General features: G+C 36.4%; 1 protein-coding gene across 7 annotated transcripts in view; it reads right to left on the bottom strand.

Annotated features, from left to right (window-relative positions):
* CACNA2D1 (calcium voltage-gated channel auxiliary subunit alpha2delta 1) overlaps positions 1-16,589 on the bottom strand; it is a 498,928-nt gene that overhangs the window by 454,402 nt on the left and 27,937 nt on the right. The window contains exon 1 of one of the 7 annotated variants that reach the window (XM_065542404.2): positions 11,368-11,494. The exons of the other annotated variants lie outside the window; for them this stretch is intronic. The gene's annotated coding sequence lies outside the window, so the exon portion shown is untranslated. Of the gene's footprint in view, positions 1-11,367; positions 11,495-16,589 lie in introns of those variants that run through there. 7 annotated transcript variants of the gene reach the window in all.

Here is a 16,589-nt window from a genome sequence, read left to right as displayed (position 1 = left end):
TGATTCACCACTCTGTGGCTACACAATATATGTCTGCCCTGGGGACTCCTTGTACTAGCTACTTCTTTACATCCAAATAGCTATTGCTCAATTTGTAAATACTGCCCCTCACTTCTATTCACTGTCTGTACCCTTTTACATGAAGCTCATTTTTATCTTGAAGCTTGGCTTTCCTGGCAGTAGTCCTGCTACTTCCTATATCCAAATAATGAAGGAAATCTAACTATAATGAAACCAAGGCCTAAATTACTACTCAAAATATTGAAGTGTCTGGACCCAGATTGGCAACATAATAGGCATGGAAGAAATCAAGTATCTGTAGACAACAAAAGTTTGCTACCTCCTCACTGATGTTAGAAACTAAGGTTCTTTTCCATTCATATTCCTTAACTGAAAACAAAAGTCTAACAGAACTCCAAACTAGAGATTAAAGTCCAGTCACATCTTTCCAACCAATTTCTGACACTGTGAATTGAAAGACATTTCTTTTTGAACTCATGCATTGATTTCTTCACGTCTTTCACCTGTTTCTAGGTTTTTCATAAAAGTTGCATGGTCCTCTCCACCCCACCTCCATTACACACTGAGTACCAATCAAAATCATTTGGTCTTGGAATCAACATCCAGATAGAGGAGGCTTTAATCAATAACTCACTTTCCCGAAAAGGATTTTGGCTTTTGTTTATCATCAGCATTTGGTCTCTCTCCAACTAACAAGCCCTCACATGTATAACCTGTATCATTGTATTTGTAATTAACAAAAAATTGAATCTTCTTATATGAATCTAAAAATATATTTTTATTTTAATATACCTATACTCGGTATATTTCAGTCTTCTCTTAGCTCTTTATTCTTTTGACATTCTTCTGGTCCTACGTTTTCTTTCTTTGAATATACTTATCTAACTTATATATTTGTGTTTATGAAAGTATTTTTAGATTGCAAGTGATTATTCTTAACAATATTCATTTTGCCTAGAATTGAGTATTTTAAAATGCAGAAGTCTATGCTCACAGAGCACACAAAAGAGTGAAGAAATATAAAGACAAATCAGTGATTACAATATAAGGCAATAATGACTCTCATGAGGTATCTGCACAAGGAGCAATATTTGTATAGAAAGTAGCATCTGATTCCTTCTGACAGCCAAACGTATTGAGCATATATTGCTATGAAAGAATGTACTAAGCACATATGACCTCATTCAATCATCATTACCAGGCTCTGTGATAGGCACTGTTACAATGATGAGACCCAGAGAGGCTAAAAACAACAGAGCTAACACCGTAGCAGAGTCAACATTCACACTGCTTATTAGACAAGACTTATTAGATGAAACTCTGAAAGACTAAATGGCTTTTATTAGACGATAAAAGGGGAAAAGGGCAAACCAGGTGGTGGAACAGAATGACCAACAGCCAACAGTCATGAGTATATTACAAACCTGGTGAGAGATACCAGTGGGATAGGATTAGACAGATGAAGAGAGTGGCTAAGAATGAGGCTTCATAGGCAGGCTGTGTCCAACTACTCTTTCACCTGAATATCTAAAGATGAAGTCATTCCTTAAAGATTTAGACTGTATGATGCTAAGATTAAACTACAACTATTAAAGAAGGAAGGGCTCAATAGCCTTAGAGCCCCAGTCCTAACATTTAGGGGAGAGATTAAAAAAGTAAGGAAGAAAGAACACAGCTGGAAGAGAAAGAGCTCTATTTCTTCATGATTTTTATTGCAGCAAATCAACAAATTTACTACTCCCCATAATTTAACAGTCTTTGCCACAGTGAAGACAAACATCATTCCATTAAGGAATGTGTAGCAACAGAATTCTCAAGTCAGAAAAAAGAATGAGTTTTATCTTTGAAATTCTTAATTATGTGGTGAGTAAATATATATGTGTGTACATGTGTGTATGTATATACTCATACTAACATATCCACAGAATTGAAATGCTGTTGTTAGACACAACTAAAAGTAAGTATCACTTTACAGATGCTTGGTTCATTTCTGAGTGAGGTCTCACTACACTACCACTTCAGTTTCTTTCTTTCTCCTTCTTGTTTTTTTTTTTTTTTTTTTTTTTCCAGATAAGGTCTTGCTCAGTTGTCCAGGCTGAAGTGCAATGGCATGATTATAGCTCACTGCAGCCTCAAACCCCTTCGCTCAAGGGGTTCTCCCACCTCAGCCTTCTGAGTAGCTGGGACTACAGGTGTGCACCACCATGCTGGCTAATTTTTTTTTTAATTTTTTGTAGAGATGGGGGTCTCAACATGTTGCCTAGGCTGGTCTCAGACTCCTGACCTCAAGAGTTTCTCCTTCCTCACCCTTCTAAAGTGCTAGGATTACAGGCGTGAGCCACCACACCCAACCCCATTCTCCCTTTTTTTTTTCCTTCCTTCTACCCTTCTTTCCTTCCTTCCATCCTTCCTTCTTTTGACATTGCTTTTACTTTTTCATTCTTCCTTTTAATTATAAGCTGAGGTTATTTTTATAATGGAACAGAGAACCTTCTACATTTGAATCACCAATTCAAAGTAGATCAACACACTCGTCAATATCTGACTGGTTTGTGATTAGTATGAAATGAAGTTTAAAGTCTCATAAAAATCAGAATCAGCACTAAAAGGAACTCTGTTTCCACTCAGTTCTATTTCTGTATTGTAACTTAACAAAAACTGTTTTATTGGGAGGCCGAGGTGGGCGCATCACCTGAGGTCAAGAGTTCAAGACAAGCCTGGCCCACATTGCGAAACCCTGTCTCTACCAAAAATACAAAAATTAGCTGGGTGTGGTGGTGGGCACCCATAATCCCAGCTACTCCGAGAGGCTCAGACAGAAGAATCCCTTGAACTCAGGAGGCAGAGGTTGCAGTGAGCCGAGATCACTCCACTGCACTCCAGCCTGGGAACAGAGCAAGACTCCATCTCAAAAAAAAAAAAAAACCTCTGCTTTAAATAGCTATGTAGAAATTCAACTATTTTCACAAGATAGGAAAATAATTTAGAAAAAAAAGTTCTTAACAATGATAAAACATCTGTGGGTTTACATTTCCCATTTATAAACAAGCAGACAGGAAGACTGGTGAATATTTTATTTACAGTTTAAATCACTTCCTATTTGTAAACAGATAAAAACTAATTAGCAGATTCCATCTCCCTCCACCCCGGGCCCCCCTCCCCCCACCACACACACAGACCTTCATTCTTTCAATTCCATCCCAGAAAAGAAACTAAACAGTTCAAAATGGGGAACCTGGGAGATATCGCTGCAATTGACCCCTACCTTCACTAAAGTTTACTGTAATAGAAAATCTTCTACATTTAAGTCGCTAATTTAAATTCTTACAGATTTCCAGGTTTGTAGCATCACTCATTCATTTATTCAGCCAAATTTGTTTAGCACCTACCATAGGCAAGCTACTCCATTAGGCATTAGAAATAAAAAGATAAATAAGACATTCATTTATTCCCTCAAAATGCTGACTTCTAGAGACTGGAACTACAATAGTGAATAAAAAGGCAAAAGTTTCCATCCTAGTAAAACACATTTTAATGGGGAAGCTAGAAAATGTGACAAATAGGTAAACCATATAGTGTTAAATATTTACAGGCATAAGAGAAGAATAAAATTGGGAAATGGGATAGAAAGTGCGAGAGCAGAGTTGTAATTTTAGAGAGGTAAACAGGGTTTAGTTCCTTTTTTCACAGAACTCAGTAGAGAAAGGCAATCTTTTCTTAAAAACTATGGCAATACAATGTGATAAATGCTACTAACCAAGTGATTGACAAAATGCGAAGATTACATAACAGAAAGAGCTACTGATTGTTGGAGAAATCACAGAGGGAAGAAACCATCTGAATTCTGAAAGAGAAGATGACATTCCCAAAGGGGCTGGTAAAGAACAGGCAAAGGAACAGCATATGCAAAGTCAGAGAGGCAGCATTTGGCGAGTAATTGCTATTTATCAGCAGACAGCAGCAATTACCATTGAATTCAGAACGTACCATGTTCCAGATACTTTCACACATCATCTTTATTAACCCTCACAATAAATCTATGCGCTTATTAATAGTATTCCTTTTTTAAAATAAGGGCAAGGCCAGAATGAAGATAGAAGGAGAAACTTAAAAAATAGGTTGAGATGGGCCGGGGGTGGTGGCTCACGCCTGTACTCCCAGCACTTTGGGAGACCGAGGCTGATGGATCATGAGGTCAGGAGATCGAGACCATCCTGGCCAACATGGTGAAACTCCATCTCTACTAAAAATACAAAAATTAGCCAGACATGATGGCGGGCGCCTGTAGTCCCAGCTACTCGGGAGGCTGAGGCAGGAGAATCGCTTGAACCCAGGAGGCAGAGGTTGCAGTGAGCCCAGATCACTGTACTTCAGCCTGGGCAACAGAGTGAGATTCTGTCTCCGAAAAAAAAAAAAAAGAAAGAAAGAAATAAAAAAGAAAAAAAAATAGGTTGAGGTTAAAGAGTTTGAATATTATCCTTTAAACGAGTCAACTGAATGTTTTAAAATAAAGAAGGGACATGATCAAAAGTTACAGTTTGTTTAAAATTGTAGACTGCAGTGTGGAGAACAGATCATTGGGGTTGGGAGGCAGAATGATAATAGATTATTATTTATAATAACGAAAGGCTATAATTTAGTTAAAATGTGGCAAAAACTTGATCTTAGCCAATAACCGTGGAAAAATTAAAAGTAGGATAAGAAAAACCTGGTAGCCAACTAAATGTGGGTGGAAGAGGAATGGAAGAGCATAAAAAGGGGAGGTATTCAGCCAATTCTAAATGTTCTAACTTAGAACATCTAGAGGGTGACACTATTAGCAAAGAAAAAAAGGTAAGGGGAGAAGATTGGGAGAAAAGAGGACGGAGATAAAAAAGAGGTCTAAGTTTTAACTTCTTCAATATATCTTGGTGATACTGAAGTCAAGATACCCAGTAGACCTGAAATGATGACCAGACTGATAAGAGAAAGATTTTGGAGTTAATACAGTTCAGAATTGTTAGCAAGTGTATCTTTGTATTAGTTAGAATTTTTTTGGTAGCAAAAGACAAAACACTCAAATTGCTTGTAGAAGTAATACAAACTCTTTTTGGCCAGTTGTAAAGTCTCTAAAAGTAAGGTGGATTTTCAAGTGTAGTTTAGTTAGGACTCCAGTTCTGTTTCTCTCCAATCATTTTCAACTTGTCTTCTTCCTTCTATCATGTCATCCTGGTTTCACTTAGGGTTGCAAAATCATGTATCAATCCCCAATTTTATATCTGCATCCCACAAAATCCAGAAGAGAAATATTCTCTTTTGCTACTTACTGAACAATAGTGCTAGGCATCCTTCTAGAAGAACTTGGGTGTCACACCCACCACTGTCAAGGTTGAAGAGATTTCACTGATTAACATGGAATCAGCACCCCTACCCCAAACTATATGGATACTACATCATGGGGGAAGACCGGGATTAATGCTGGAGAAGCAATCCCAGTGTCCTCCTCAGTTTCCTTCCAAGGCTGACAGTGGCTCACTGTTCCATTACCTAGCAGCAGGAAGTTTTTATGAAGTCACATCTGAAAGAAAAAAGTATTATTCTAAGACGGACCAACTTTTTAGGATTGAGCTTCCAGTATCATCCAAATCCAACTACGCTTCCTTACTAGAGGTAATGACAAAGTAAATATTCAGGCTATATGAGAAACTATATTTAAAATGTGAGTACTGACTAGTTTTCATAAATGTGAACGATGAAAATCTAGTGGTGTTAACTAAGAATTCACTTTCCTCTTCCTCTATCTGCCTCTCACTCCAATCCCTACAGCAACTCAGTAGCCAAAGGACGACACCAGGGAACACAGATTAAAGAGTCGAATTCTTGGATGGGAGCTCTAAATAAGTTCTGGAAACTCTGGCCAAAAGAGGGATATGGAAAGAGCCGATAAAGGCCTGTCACCTGAAGGAACCTCGTGGTTGCAATGAGGACACAGAGAGACATGTGTATCCAAGAGGGCACAGCAGGAACATGGAGAGCAAAGGATCTGTAGTTGAGACAAAGGTCAGAACAGATTAGCTTCATTTCAAAGGATGCTAGATGAACTCTTCCCTTCTAAAGCCTAGAACTGCTTAGGCCTTCCCCAGATCTTAATTGACACCCCTGGTTCAAATGAGTTAGGGAAGAATCCTTAAATGAGTTTAGGTTAATTGTTAACTAGCTTAAGTTTTCTTCTAAGATAGTTAAGAAGGAGTCAAGGTTGAAATGAAGCTCAATTGTGGAGCAATAAATTTAGTTATATTTCTTGCACACTTGCTTCTGTAATGCATTACAGAATTTTGTTTAAAGCAAAACTCTAATTCCACACTTGGCATCATTTGGTAACTTTTTAAAACTAACTCATTATTTCAGACCCCAGTCAATACTACTAATTTTACAACTGCAGAAAAGAAAATCATAAAACTGCACTCTGTGTCTCATGCAGTGTCACTCTGTAGTCAACAAAAAAGATATTTGCTGGATCAGTGAGTCCAGAGGGAGAAGTGATTTGCCAAATATGGCCCATTAGAGTACTAAGAATTTAGGGTTAGGTTTCAGCATTTGTTGCTGTCATTCAAGTACTAAATTTGTATTTACTTAGGGCAGTGTGTACAGTTTGAATAGAAGAATCTAAAGCATGTAAGACACTTTCCTGATTTAGTTGATTTTAAGAGTTATTCTCATTGAGCTAGAATGTTTCAAAAATGGTAAAATACAACTTTTTTTGGTACTATGATAAGTTTTGTTGAGGTAAAATGAGTTAGCAGATAATACTGATATTTTCTTTATCATTTTTTAAATTATCTAATTAGTCGTTTAGAAGTCACTGTTCTTGGGATTTCTGGACATAAAACATGGTCAGTGGTGGAAGACAATAAATGCTCTCAATTTACAAGTGAAGATGTATGCCTAATTAGACAACAGTAGTAACATAAAAATAAGAGACGATTAACATACTTTCTTTTTAAATGTACGTATCAAATCTATTAATAGCCTTAGGATGGTCTTTTATTAATAAAAGGACATAAAATTAAGGTTTTAAAATTTAGATATCTAGCTAAATTAAGGCATTCAAATGAGCTAAATTTATACAAATGGGATCACATTTACAAATCTGGGAGAAATTACTTTACTTCTAAGTAAAGACATTGCAACATCCCTGGGAAAAATTAACATTGATCTTATAGGAGGCTACTGAATAGGAAAATGAATGACAAAGTCTAGGAAATCATACTGTGGCTGAATGATTAACAGAAATGCATCTGTGAAAGTTAGAAGGAGCTTCCAAGGAATGACATAGTATGTACTTATGTATTACAAAATGCAAATTATCATGACTGTACAACTGGAACTAGTTTTCAAGTGTGGGGATTATAGTTTGAGTGGTGTCTGGTGGAATACATTCTCCAACCCATCATCAAAGTGTGTCACATCCTCACTCTTTCCACATTTGGGTTTATAGTTTAGATGCCTGTGCTATATGTAAAAAGAAAAGAATGTATTTTTGAGAAGCCCAGGCTCAGAAATCATAGCTTTGGTGTTCATTATACTGCTTTTAGGGGGGCAAGTCTTTATCTGTTTCAATCTTAGAAGTTTTTTTGTCTCATTCATTTGTTAATTTTAGGCTTTCCACTTTCTTTTCAACTTTATCCAGATAATTCCTTCCCCAAAAAATTCAGTAACTATAATGAATCAATGTATGTTTTAGTAATTTCAAATGATAGGTCCACATATATAAACACTATCAAAAAAATTAATTACCCTATTTACTACCCCTCTACAAATATGATAAAGAGGGCTTACTGGCAGATCTGTTAATGATAGAAGCTTTCTGTCCCACCAAAGAATGTGATTGATATAGACAAAGAGTTCCAGCACAGCTGAAATTAACAAATGCCTGACAGGTGTCTTCAACTCTGCTCCAGTGAATTCTGTGACATCTGCTTACCAGAGAGCACACATATAAGGTATGTGAACTCACTTTGCTAGACTATGAAAATGCATTTGAAATCCAAAGAGGAAATAGAAAATGAATTTGACAACCGTATCTGAGTACCTTTCCTTGGGCTAGAGCTTCTCATATCACTAAATAAGTAAAGTAAGATATGAGTACACCAAATGACTCATAATATTTCTTCACTTCTATAAAATGGAATCCTCTATCTCTCAAACATTTAAAGATTACTGCTGCTTATTTATTAATTGATTTTTTCTTCATGGTCTGCACATTCATCACAAAAATGTCTAGTAAGAGCAATGCTTGCTAAAATTTTTAAATGAATATTCCTTTTAACAATGATACTGATTTATGATCTTTAAAAAATGATACTGTTCCTTGAAAACACGTATTTGATCTTTAAAAAGAATTTGAAGGAAAAAGTTTATATCAACAAAAATGCTATTATAAATTCATGAAGATTTCCAAATATAATTTATTAATAACAGCATTGACGTACAGTTGGAAAACTGCGAAAATTATTATGAGTAAGACAATTTAGGTGGGAAAAAAATAAATAAGACATAGCATCTGCACTTTACATACTACAGTGTATTTAAATAAAAGAGTTCTGTAGATAAATGTTAATTAATGCAACTCTATTCCCGGGGACTAGACACTGTAGAACATAGTATTTGTTCAATAAATCATTTTTGAATGAATAATCATTTCTATTGAACTGACATAGCCCATCTATGCCTGATAGATTAGCCTTCTAAAATATCTAGAAGATATTCCTCCTTCAATAATCTTCAATGGCTCCCCATTTCCATCAGAATAAAACATATCCCTTGCATTAAAAGGACTCCACAACCCAGCTTGTACTTTCTTTCTTTTTTTTTTTTTTTTTTTTTTTTTTTTTGAGACTGAGTCTCACTTTGTCACCCAGACTGGAGTGCAGTGAATGATCTCAGCTCACTGCAACCTCCACCTCCCAGGTTCAAGCGATTCTTGAGCCTCAGCCTTCTGAGTAGCTGGGATTACAGGCGCCTGCCACCATGAGTGGCTAACTTTTTTATTTTTAGTAGAGGCGGGGTTTCACCATGTTGGCCAGGCTGGTCTCGAACTCCTGACCTCAAGTGGTCTGCCACCTCAGCCTCCCAAAATGCTGGAATTACAGGCGTGAGCCTCAGCACCTGGCCTTTCCTTTTACTTTCTTTTTGTCTCTTCTCATATTCCTTTATACAAGGCAGCACAACAGAGTGAAAAGAACAATGCTTTTGAGATCAGAATGGCTGCTGGGACAGTATAGCAAACTTGACTTACTAATGTATGATACTTTGTATGACATTGGAATATATGCAACTCTTTGAACCTCTCCTTTTACTAAATAAAGGTAATTAATACCTGAGGGAAGTTGTAAACATAAGAATAATAAAGACGCACTTAGCACATATGGCACAGAACAGATGCAGGGCATGTACTCTGATACTGTTGAGATAACTTTCTCTCTTTTTTCAATCAAGTTGTATACGTTCTACTTTTGTTTATAGTGTTTTCTTCCTTCTAACCTCGGACTGGAAAATCCACCCTATTATACTTGGACCTAAATCCTATTCCATTCTGTAAGTCAAATCGAAAGCTACCATTTTAGATAAGCACCATATCCAAGTACCAGGCAGTTGTGAACACAGCGTAGTCAACTAATTACAGATGATCCCAAGAAGTTTTATGTACACAGAGAAGACCATATAAGGCACTTTTAAGCTACCAACCAAGCTTCAAAGATACTAAAGCTTTAAGAGAAAAGACTTGATGGGGAGGACGGCAAACAGACAACATGGTTAACTTCATAAATGTCATAGCTTCTGTGAAGGCTCTGTGACCTCATGAGCCCAGAGTTGTTACCTTTTTTTGCATTCATTATTGAACTATTGTACATAGCTGTGAGGCACACACAGCTTTGAAATATTAATGATTTCTTTGGCTATATCTATGAGTTCCCCCGCTTGTAATTACTTGAGAACAAATAAAAGGCCAAAATCCGTAGTCTCTCCATCAGTGCCTTCTACATAGTAGGTATTCAACAAACATTTGAGTGACTATTACTTGTTGATTATCAGATAATGAAAGTCTTATGACTTTTTTTTTCAATTAATGTTAGTACATTTTAAAATGTTGTTTTCTGCAAGTCATGCAAGCCAAATATAAGTGGATGTAAATAATTCTGAATGCACCTTACAGAGTTCCCCAGTTTTTTAAAGGTCTGTTTATTCTGGTAGCCTCTTAATTCAGGAAACTGAAATATGAAGAAGTAAAGTGTGGTACCCAAGATGATGCAAGCACTGGCAAAAGCAGAAACTAGCTACTGTTAGGTTCTCCTATTCAGTGGTTCTCAACCTTGGCTACATATTAAAATCATCTAGGTAGATTCTTAAAAATACCAATGTCAGGCCAATTATCCGAATCTCTAGGGTAGGGCCGAGGCACTCATAACTTTTTTAAATTCTCCAGGAGATTCAAATATGTATCTGTTGTATAAAGCCATTGCACCTCTCGTAATTCCAATGAACAATGTGATTGCTAAGAGTTCCTGAGAAAATCATTGCCTAAGGTCTCTTCTGCACACTGTTGTTTTCTGGGTTTTAAATACAGTCATGCAACACGTAATGATAGGGATACATTCTGAGATATGCATTGCTAGGCGATTTTGTCATTGTGCAAACATCATAGAGTGTGCTTATACAAACCTAGATAGTATAGCCTACTACACATCTAAGTTGTATGGTATAGCCTATTGCTCCTAGGCTGCAAACAACATGCTACCCTACTGAATACTGTAGGTAACTGTAATACAATGATAAGTGTCTGTATATGTAAACATACATCAACACAGAAAGCTACAGAAAAACAGAGTATCATAATCTCATGGGACCACTGCCATATACGTGGCCCATCATTGAACAAAATGTCATTATTTGGTGCATGTATTTGAAACTGTGACTCTTTACCTCTTAAACTATTACACTTACTTTTCCCCTGAGTAACATGCTTTAGATAAACCTCTAAATAATAGTTCCTCTGATTTCTTCAGAAACATAAACACACATGCACAATTTTACTAGGAAAAAAGTGCTCTGCTTTATTACAAGAAAAGGTATGTTTGTGTGATTTGAGACTTTTATGATATCTGCTTAGGTTGTGTAAGGGAGGCCCTAAAATATACCTTTTCATCCTTTCCTTATGAATCAATCCATCATAGCAGTTTATCTAATCCATTTTTTTATTACATATTGTTTATCACTTTTGTACTGCTATCTATCCAACATCTCTCATTTGATTGGCTTAGCCTTAAGAAAAAACTAACGCATGTTAACAGGCAGTAGAAAAATTACCTCTTTCATGAGCTCAGTGGTCTGAAGGTGCACGCTACATCAGGGTGGCTGATGCCAGGTGTCTGGCTTGCGACACTTAGGAAGTCCCTCACACCTGTCAAGGGAGGCAGACTGCAAGAGAGAAGGCGAGTCTGACTGAGCAGGCGCATAAGGGCAAACCCTGCTCCCAACTGCTGCTAGCAGAGCTCTAAAAATAAAGCGACAAAAGCACAGGGAAGGCAGAATGAATTCTTAACACTTGTACTCTTCTATTTCTGTCTGTTACGAAGCAGGTGATCTCAGTACCAAGCAATGAGTCTTTTAACTTTCTATATACCTCACTTTCAGAAATGATCCTCATGACTGCATTCATTCCAGCTGTTTCAAATTCATAATCATAAAAAGAATCTTTTTTAATCTTTCAAGACTGCCCTCTCTCTCATAGGATTACATTCTAAAATAAGCTTCTTTGATATTCATTTGCCTATTTTACTTTGAAGATTTTTTTCACATGTATTACTCTGGAAAACAAAATGTTTATTCCATTAATACTTTACATATTCTTTGAGAGAAGCAAGAGTTTTAAAAGCTATTCCTTTATCTAGAGAGATGGCAGTCTAAACGTCTTCCAGGTAACAATCACTAGTCTAGAGAAAGTGAAACTATGAACTTGTTAACAACATCTTTTAATGGCCCTCCAAGTAAGTCCATATTTATTATAAATGTTATTTTAAATACTCTGGTGCCTGAGCAGCTCTGCATGAGAGGGAAATGCAATGTAGTGGTTGAGAGAAAGTTTGAAATCAGATAGACCTGAGTTACAGCCCTGCCCACTATTACTGTCTATATAGCCAGAACAGGTGATTTAACTGCTCAATACTTCAGTGTCTTCATTTATAAAAAAGAGAAAATAATGTCTTTCCCTGTTTTATAGAATTGAGATCAGAATTAAATAATATAAGCAAAATACTATCATACTGCTTGGTATCTAGCACTCAATAGATGCCACCAATTATTATTATTGCTAACAACAATCTTTAGCCAAATAAACAGCTGATGGTTCAAAAGATAAAGAAGTAATATTATTTGAAATATGTTGCTGACATTTTAAAATAAGCACCTACATGTACATCCAAGAATCCAAACCCTCAAAGTCTTTTCTCCATAATGGTATGTGGACATCTTGCCTCTTCCCATTCTTTCTGGCATATGGAGCAGAAGAGCTAGAAGTAGAAAATATCTTGGGGAATTTTTCCTGAGTAGTAGTCTTCACTGCAGACACTTCTGCATTTTAATGCATTTCTCACAACAGGTATGCACAGGACATGTCTACATTTGCTGAGAAGTAAAAAAAAAAAAAAAAAAAAAAAAAAAAAAAAAAAAAAATTCACAACAATTGAGAGTACCTCAAGATGCTAAACTCCTTACCTCAAGCCAAACGAAAACTAAATATCTCTCTCTCTCTCTCTCTCTCTCTCTCTCTCTCACACACACACACACACACACACACACACACACACACACTCCCCATTATCTGGATTTGCAAATCCTCCAAAAATCCTCTTTCATAATTCATCATTACCACTTCACCTAAATCTCAAATGGTGCTACTGCGCTGCCATCCACGTAGGTGTCACCAAATACATGACAAGTCATTTTTAAATATAAACTTTGATCAAGACACCAGTGAAGTACTTCAAAACATCATGTATACAATAAATATATACAATGTTATCTGTGCATTAAAAACACAAACACAAAACAGGCCACATCTCACACGTATTTGTATCTAGACACTTGATCAGTCTTCCAGAAACTGTTCAGGGCTTCACTTACACATCTGTAACTCTGTTCAAAGCTATCAGTGCTTGTAACTTTTGTTGTTGCTGTTTGTTTGTTTGTTTTGAGACAGAGCCTTGCTCTGTCACCCAGGCTGGAGTGCGAAGACACAACCTCAGCTTACTGCAACCTTCACCTCCAGGTGAATCTTTTTATGATTATGAATTTCAAGCGATTCTCCTGCCTCAGCCTCCCAAGTAGCTGAGATTACAGGCAGGCGCCACTAGTCCAGCTAATTTTTTGTATCTTTAGTAGAAATGGGGTTTCACCATGTTGGCCAGGCTGGTCTCGAACTCCTGACCTCAAGTAATCTGCCCACCTCAGCCTCCCAAAGTGCTGGGATTATAGGCGTGAGCCACTGTGCCCAGCCTAGTGCTTGTAACTATTTAAACCATTTTCTCTGATTTGGTTCTCAAAGAACATGGAAATCATTTCTTAGTCTCTTGGTAACTACTCAGTTTATTTCTGAAAAATATACCAAGAATTGATGATTTTCTAATCAGAAAACATCATGATCTGATCAGAAAATCATCAATTATTGGTATAAATGGGGAAAATTATGCCGAAATCTATGTTAAAAAGTACTTGATATTCAAAAAGTCTATTTAGAGTGAACATTATACATCTCCCTTGAGATTATCAAAACATTGTGTTAAATTCAGAATTCATTGAGAATTAACAACAGAAACATTTCCTGTTATTTCTGTCAAATGACAAAAGGAGAAAGCTCTAAAGTGTTTATAAGCCATTCAAGTAAGCATTAACAGTTGTTAAAAGTGAAGTATTTAGTTTGCTAAATTCTCTTAACTGTAGTAATTTAATCTTAAAAATTAGAGAAGTATTATTTGAATGAGTCCTACTTCTACATATTATTTGTTTTCATGTCAAACAGATTTTGATAGACTACCTCAGTATTTCTCACATAACATTTCCAAGTAGTTCTTAGTTGAACATTTCTTAGTCAATCACTTTTAATCTTTTATATTTTGTCTGAGGAACAATTTTTATATATCTGTGCAAAAGAAACTTTGTATTAATTTATTAATTTTTCATCTCTAATATTTAACATTTACTCAAGGAAAATGGGTCATCAGCAAGTTTATTTCTACTCATGCCCTGGTTTCTCTGCCAAAGAATTGTTGTGTCTGCATTTTCAGGCCAGGGCTGTGAAGTGCCTCTTCAGAGTCTTCCCACCTCTGCCTGGCTACAGAGCTTCACCCTCATGACCCACATCTCCCTAGGGAGCCCCAGGACAATGGCTGACATTGAGTTTGGCTCTCAAGCCCTACCATTCCTTAGGAAAATAAATGGACTTGTTCTATTATTCATACTTGGCAGAAAAACATTTGTTGAGATATTACCATTCTTTCCCAAATGGCACCATTATAAACAGTAAGTCTTAATTGCAGTCAAATCTTTTGTAAAGACAAAGTAATTTAGGAAAATATAAAGCTTTTAAGGTGGTAGATATAAATACTTAATGTGTTAATTATTGTTAAAATGAGCCTATAAATGATCTGAGAAACGACCTTGTTCTATTGGCTTTGTTTCTTCAGAGACTAATACACTGCTTGAACTATGATAGGAAATGCTTATTATTTGATTAATATATATACACACACACACATATATAAACTCAATACAGAATATAATATATATAAAATGAAAATATACCTTGAATTATTTCATTAATGATATACAATCCTGAAAAACATTTACAAATTACTTTATATCTGTCAAAAGTTTAACTAATGAAGTACTAGAATAATAATCTGAGATGTAATAATAATACAGTCAAAATTTTATTTGGTTGGTCAACAAATAAACCTGGAGGCTATTTATGGAGCAAAATCAAAGCATGCAATTACTGGTATCTGCACTTCATCACTTCTAATGATGTCCAAACTTCATTTCAAATACAAGATGAGCTTAGAAAAAGCAGTCCTCAAGCAGCCCATTCGCCAACCTAAAGGCAAGATTAATGCTATAAAAATCCAACATGATGGCTTAGTGAAGAAGATGAATAGCCTGATATCACATGTAAATACTGTGCTCTACAGTCTTCAAAGTATTCACATATACATTGCCTCATTTGAAAGTCACAACGACACATGGTACTAGAGAAGAGAGTGAATTTGAATGCATTTTACTGATGAGGAATGGAGACTCAGAGACGTTTATTGCTGTACCCAAGGACCCCTGGCTAGTATGAAATGCCATAATCACATCTGACCCCACACACATATTACAGAACTGGTTAAGGAAACATGAAACAAACATGGCAAAAGAAATAAATAGTGGGAAGACCTACTAAACATAGCTATGGACAATAATCTATTACATACTAATTTGTGGGAAGCAAGAGTAGCAATGAATATTAAAAGCATGTATAAAAGCATTCCATCCAGGGAGGCCAGGGTGAACATAGTATCAAGTCCTGAAAGAGAAGACACACTATACTGATTCAGCCTACAAGTAATTCTGATCCATTCTGAGGAGGTGTATGTGTTCAGAATGTTTATTGTAAAAATGTCTTCTTCAAGAAGTTGAACTTAACACTCAACAGCCAGCACTAACAGCACAAAGTGAGCCTGGCCTTTAATTCTACATGTCCACACACCCTAGAAGTATACACCTCTGTAAAAACCGTCTTAGTGAACTGGTTATAGGTATTCATTCATATTTATAATCACATCATTATCATTCTAACAATGCACATATTAACAAATTCATATTATCTTAACTTAAAATGTACCAAAATAGAAGGTACTATTCTCACAATACCTTATTTAGAGGAAGAAGAAAAAACAGCTTTCTAAATTAGCTCTCTTTTTCATTAAGCAAATCTTTAAAAATCTAAAGTTTCCCTTTATTTCTTGGGAAATCTGTCTGGCAAGAATCATCCTATTCACCCATCACATTTTCCAAACCTGGAGCAGATCCCCTGTCGTTGCACCACAGAAGAGTACAGGAAGACACATCAGATACAAATCTCTTTGTCCAAGAATGCAAGAAAAATTCCCTAGGCATGAAGTCTTCAAGTTGCATAAAATTACCTGAAATTGGCCCGGCGCGGTGGCTCACACCTGTAATCCCAGCACTTTCGGAGGCCAAGACGGGCAGATCGCCTGAGGTCAGGAGTTTGCGACCAGCCTGGCCAACATGATTAAACTCCATCTCTAATAAAAATACAAAAATTAGCTGGGCGTGGTGGTGGGAGCCTGTAGTCCCAGCTATTCAAGAGGCTGGGGCAGGAAAATAGCTTGAACCCAGGAGGCGTTGCAGTGAGCTGAGATCACGCCATTGCACTCTAGCCTGGGTGACAAGAGCCAAATCACCTCAAAAAAAAAAAAAAGAAAAGAAAAGAAAAAAATACCTGAAATTTTGATCTGGTAGGACTTAAT

Source organism: Macaca fascicularis, chromosome 3 (assembly GCF_037993035.2).
Source record: "Macaca fascicularis isolate 582-1 chromosome 3, T2T-MFA8v1.1".
In the NCBI taxonomy this organism is placed as follows: domain Eukaryota; kingdom Metazoa; phylum Chordata; class Mammalia; order Primates; family Cercopithecidae; genus Macaca; species Macaca fascicularis.
This window is presented reverse-complemented; position numbering and strand designations above follow the sequence as displayed.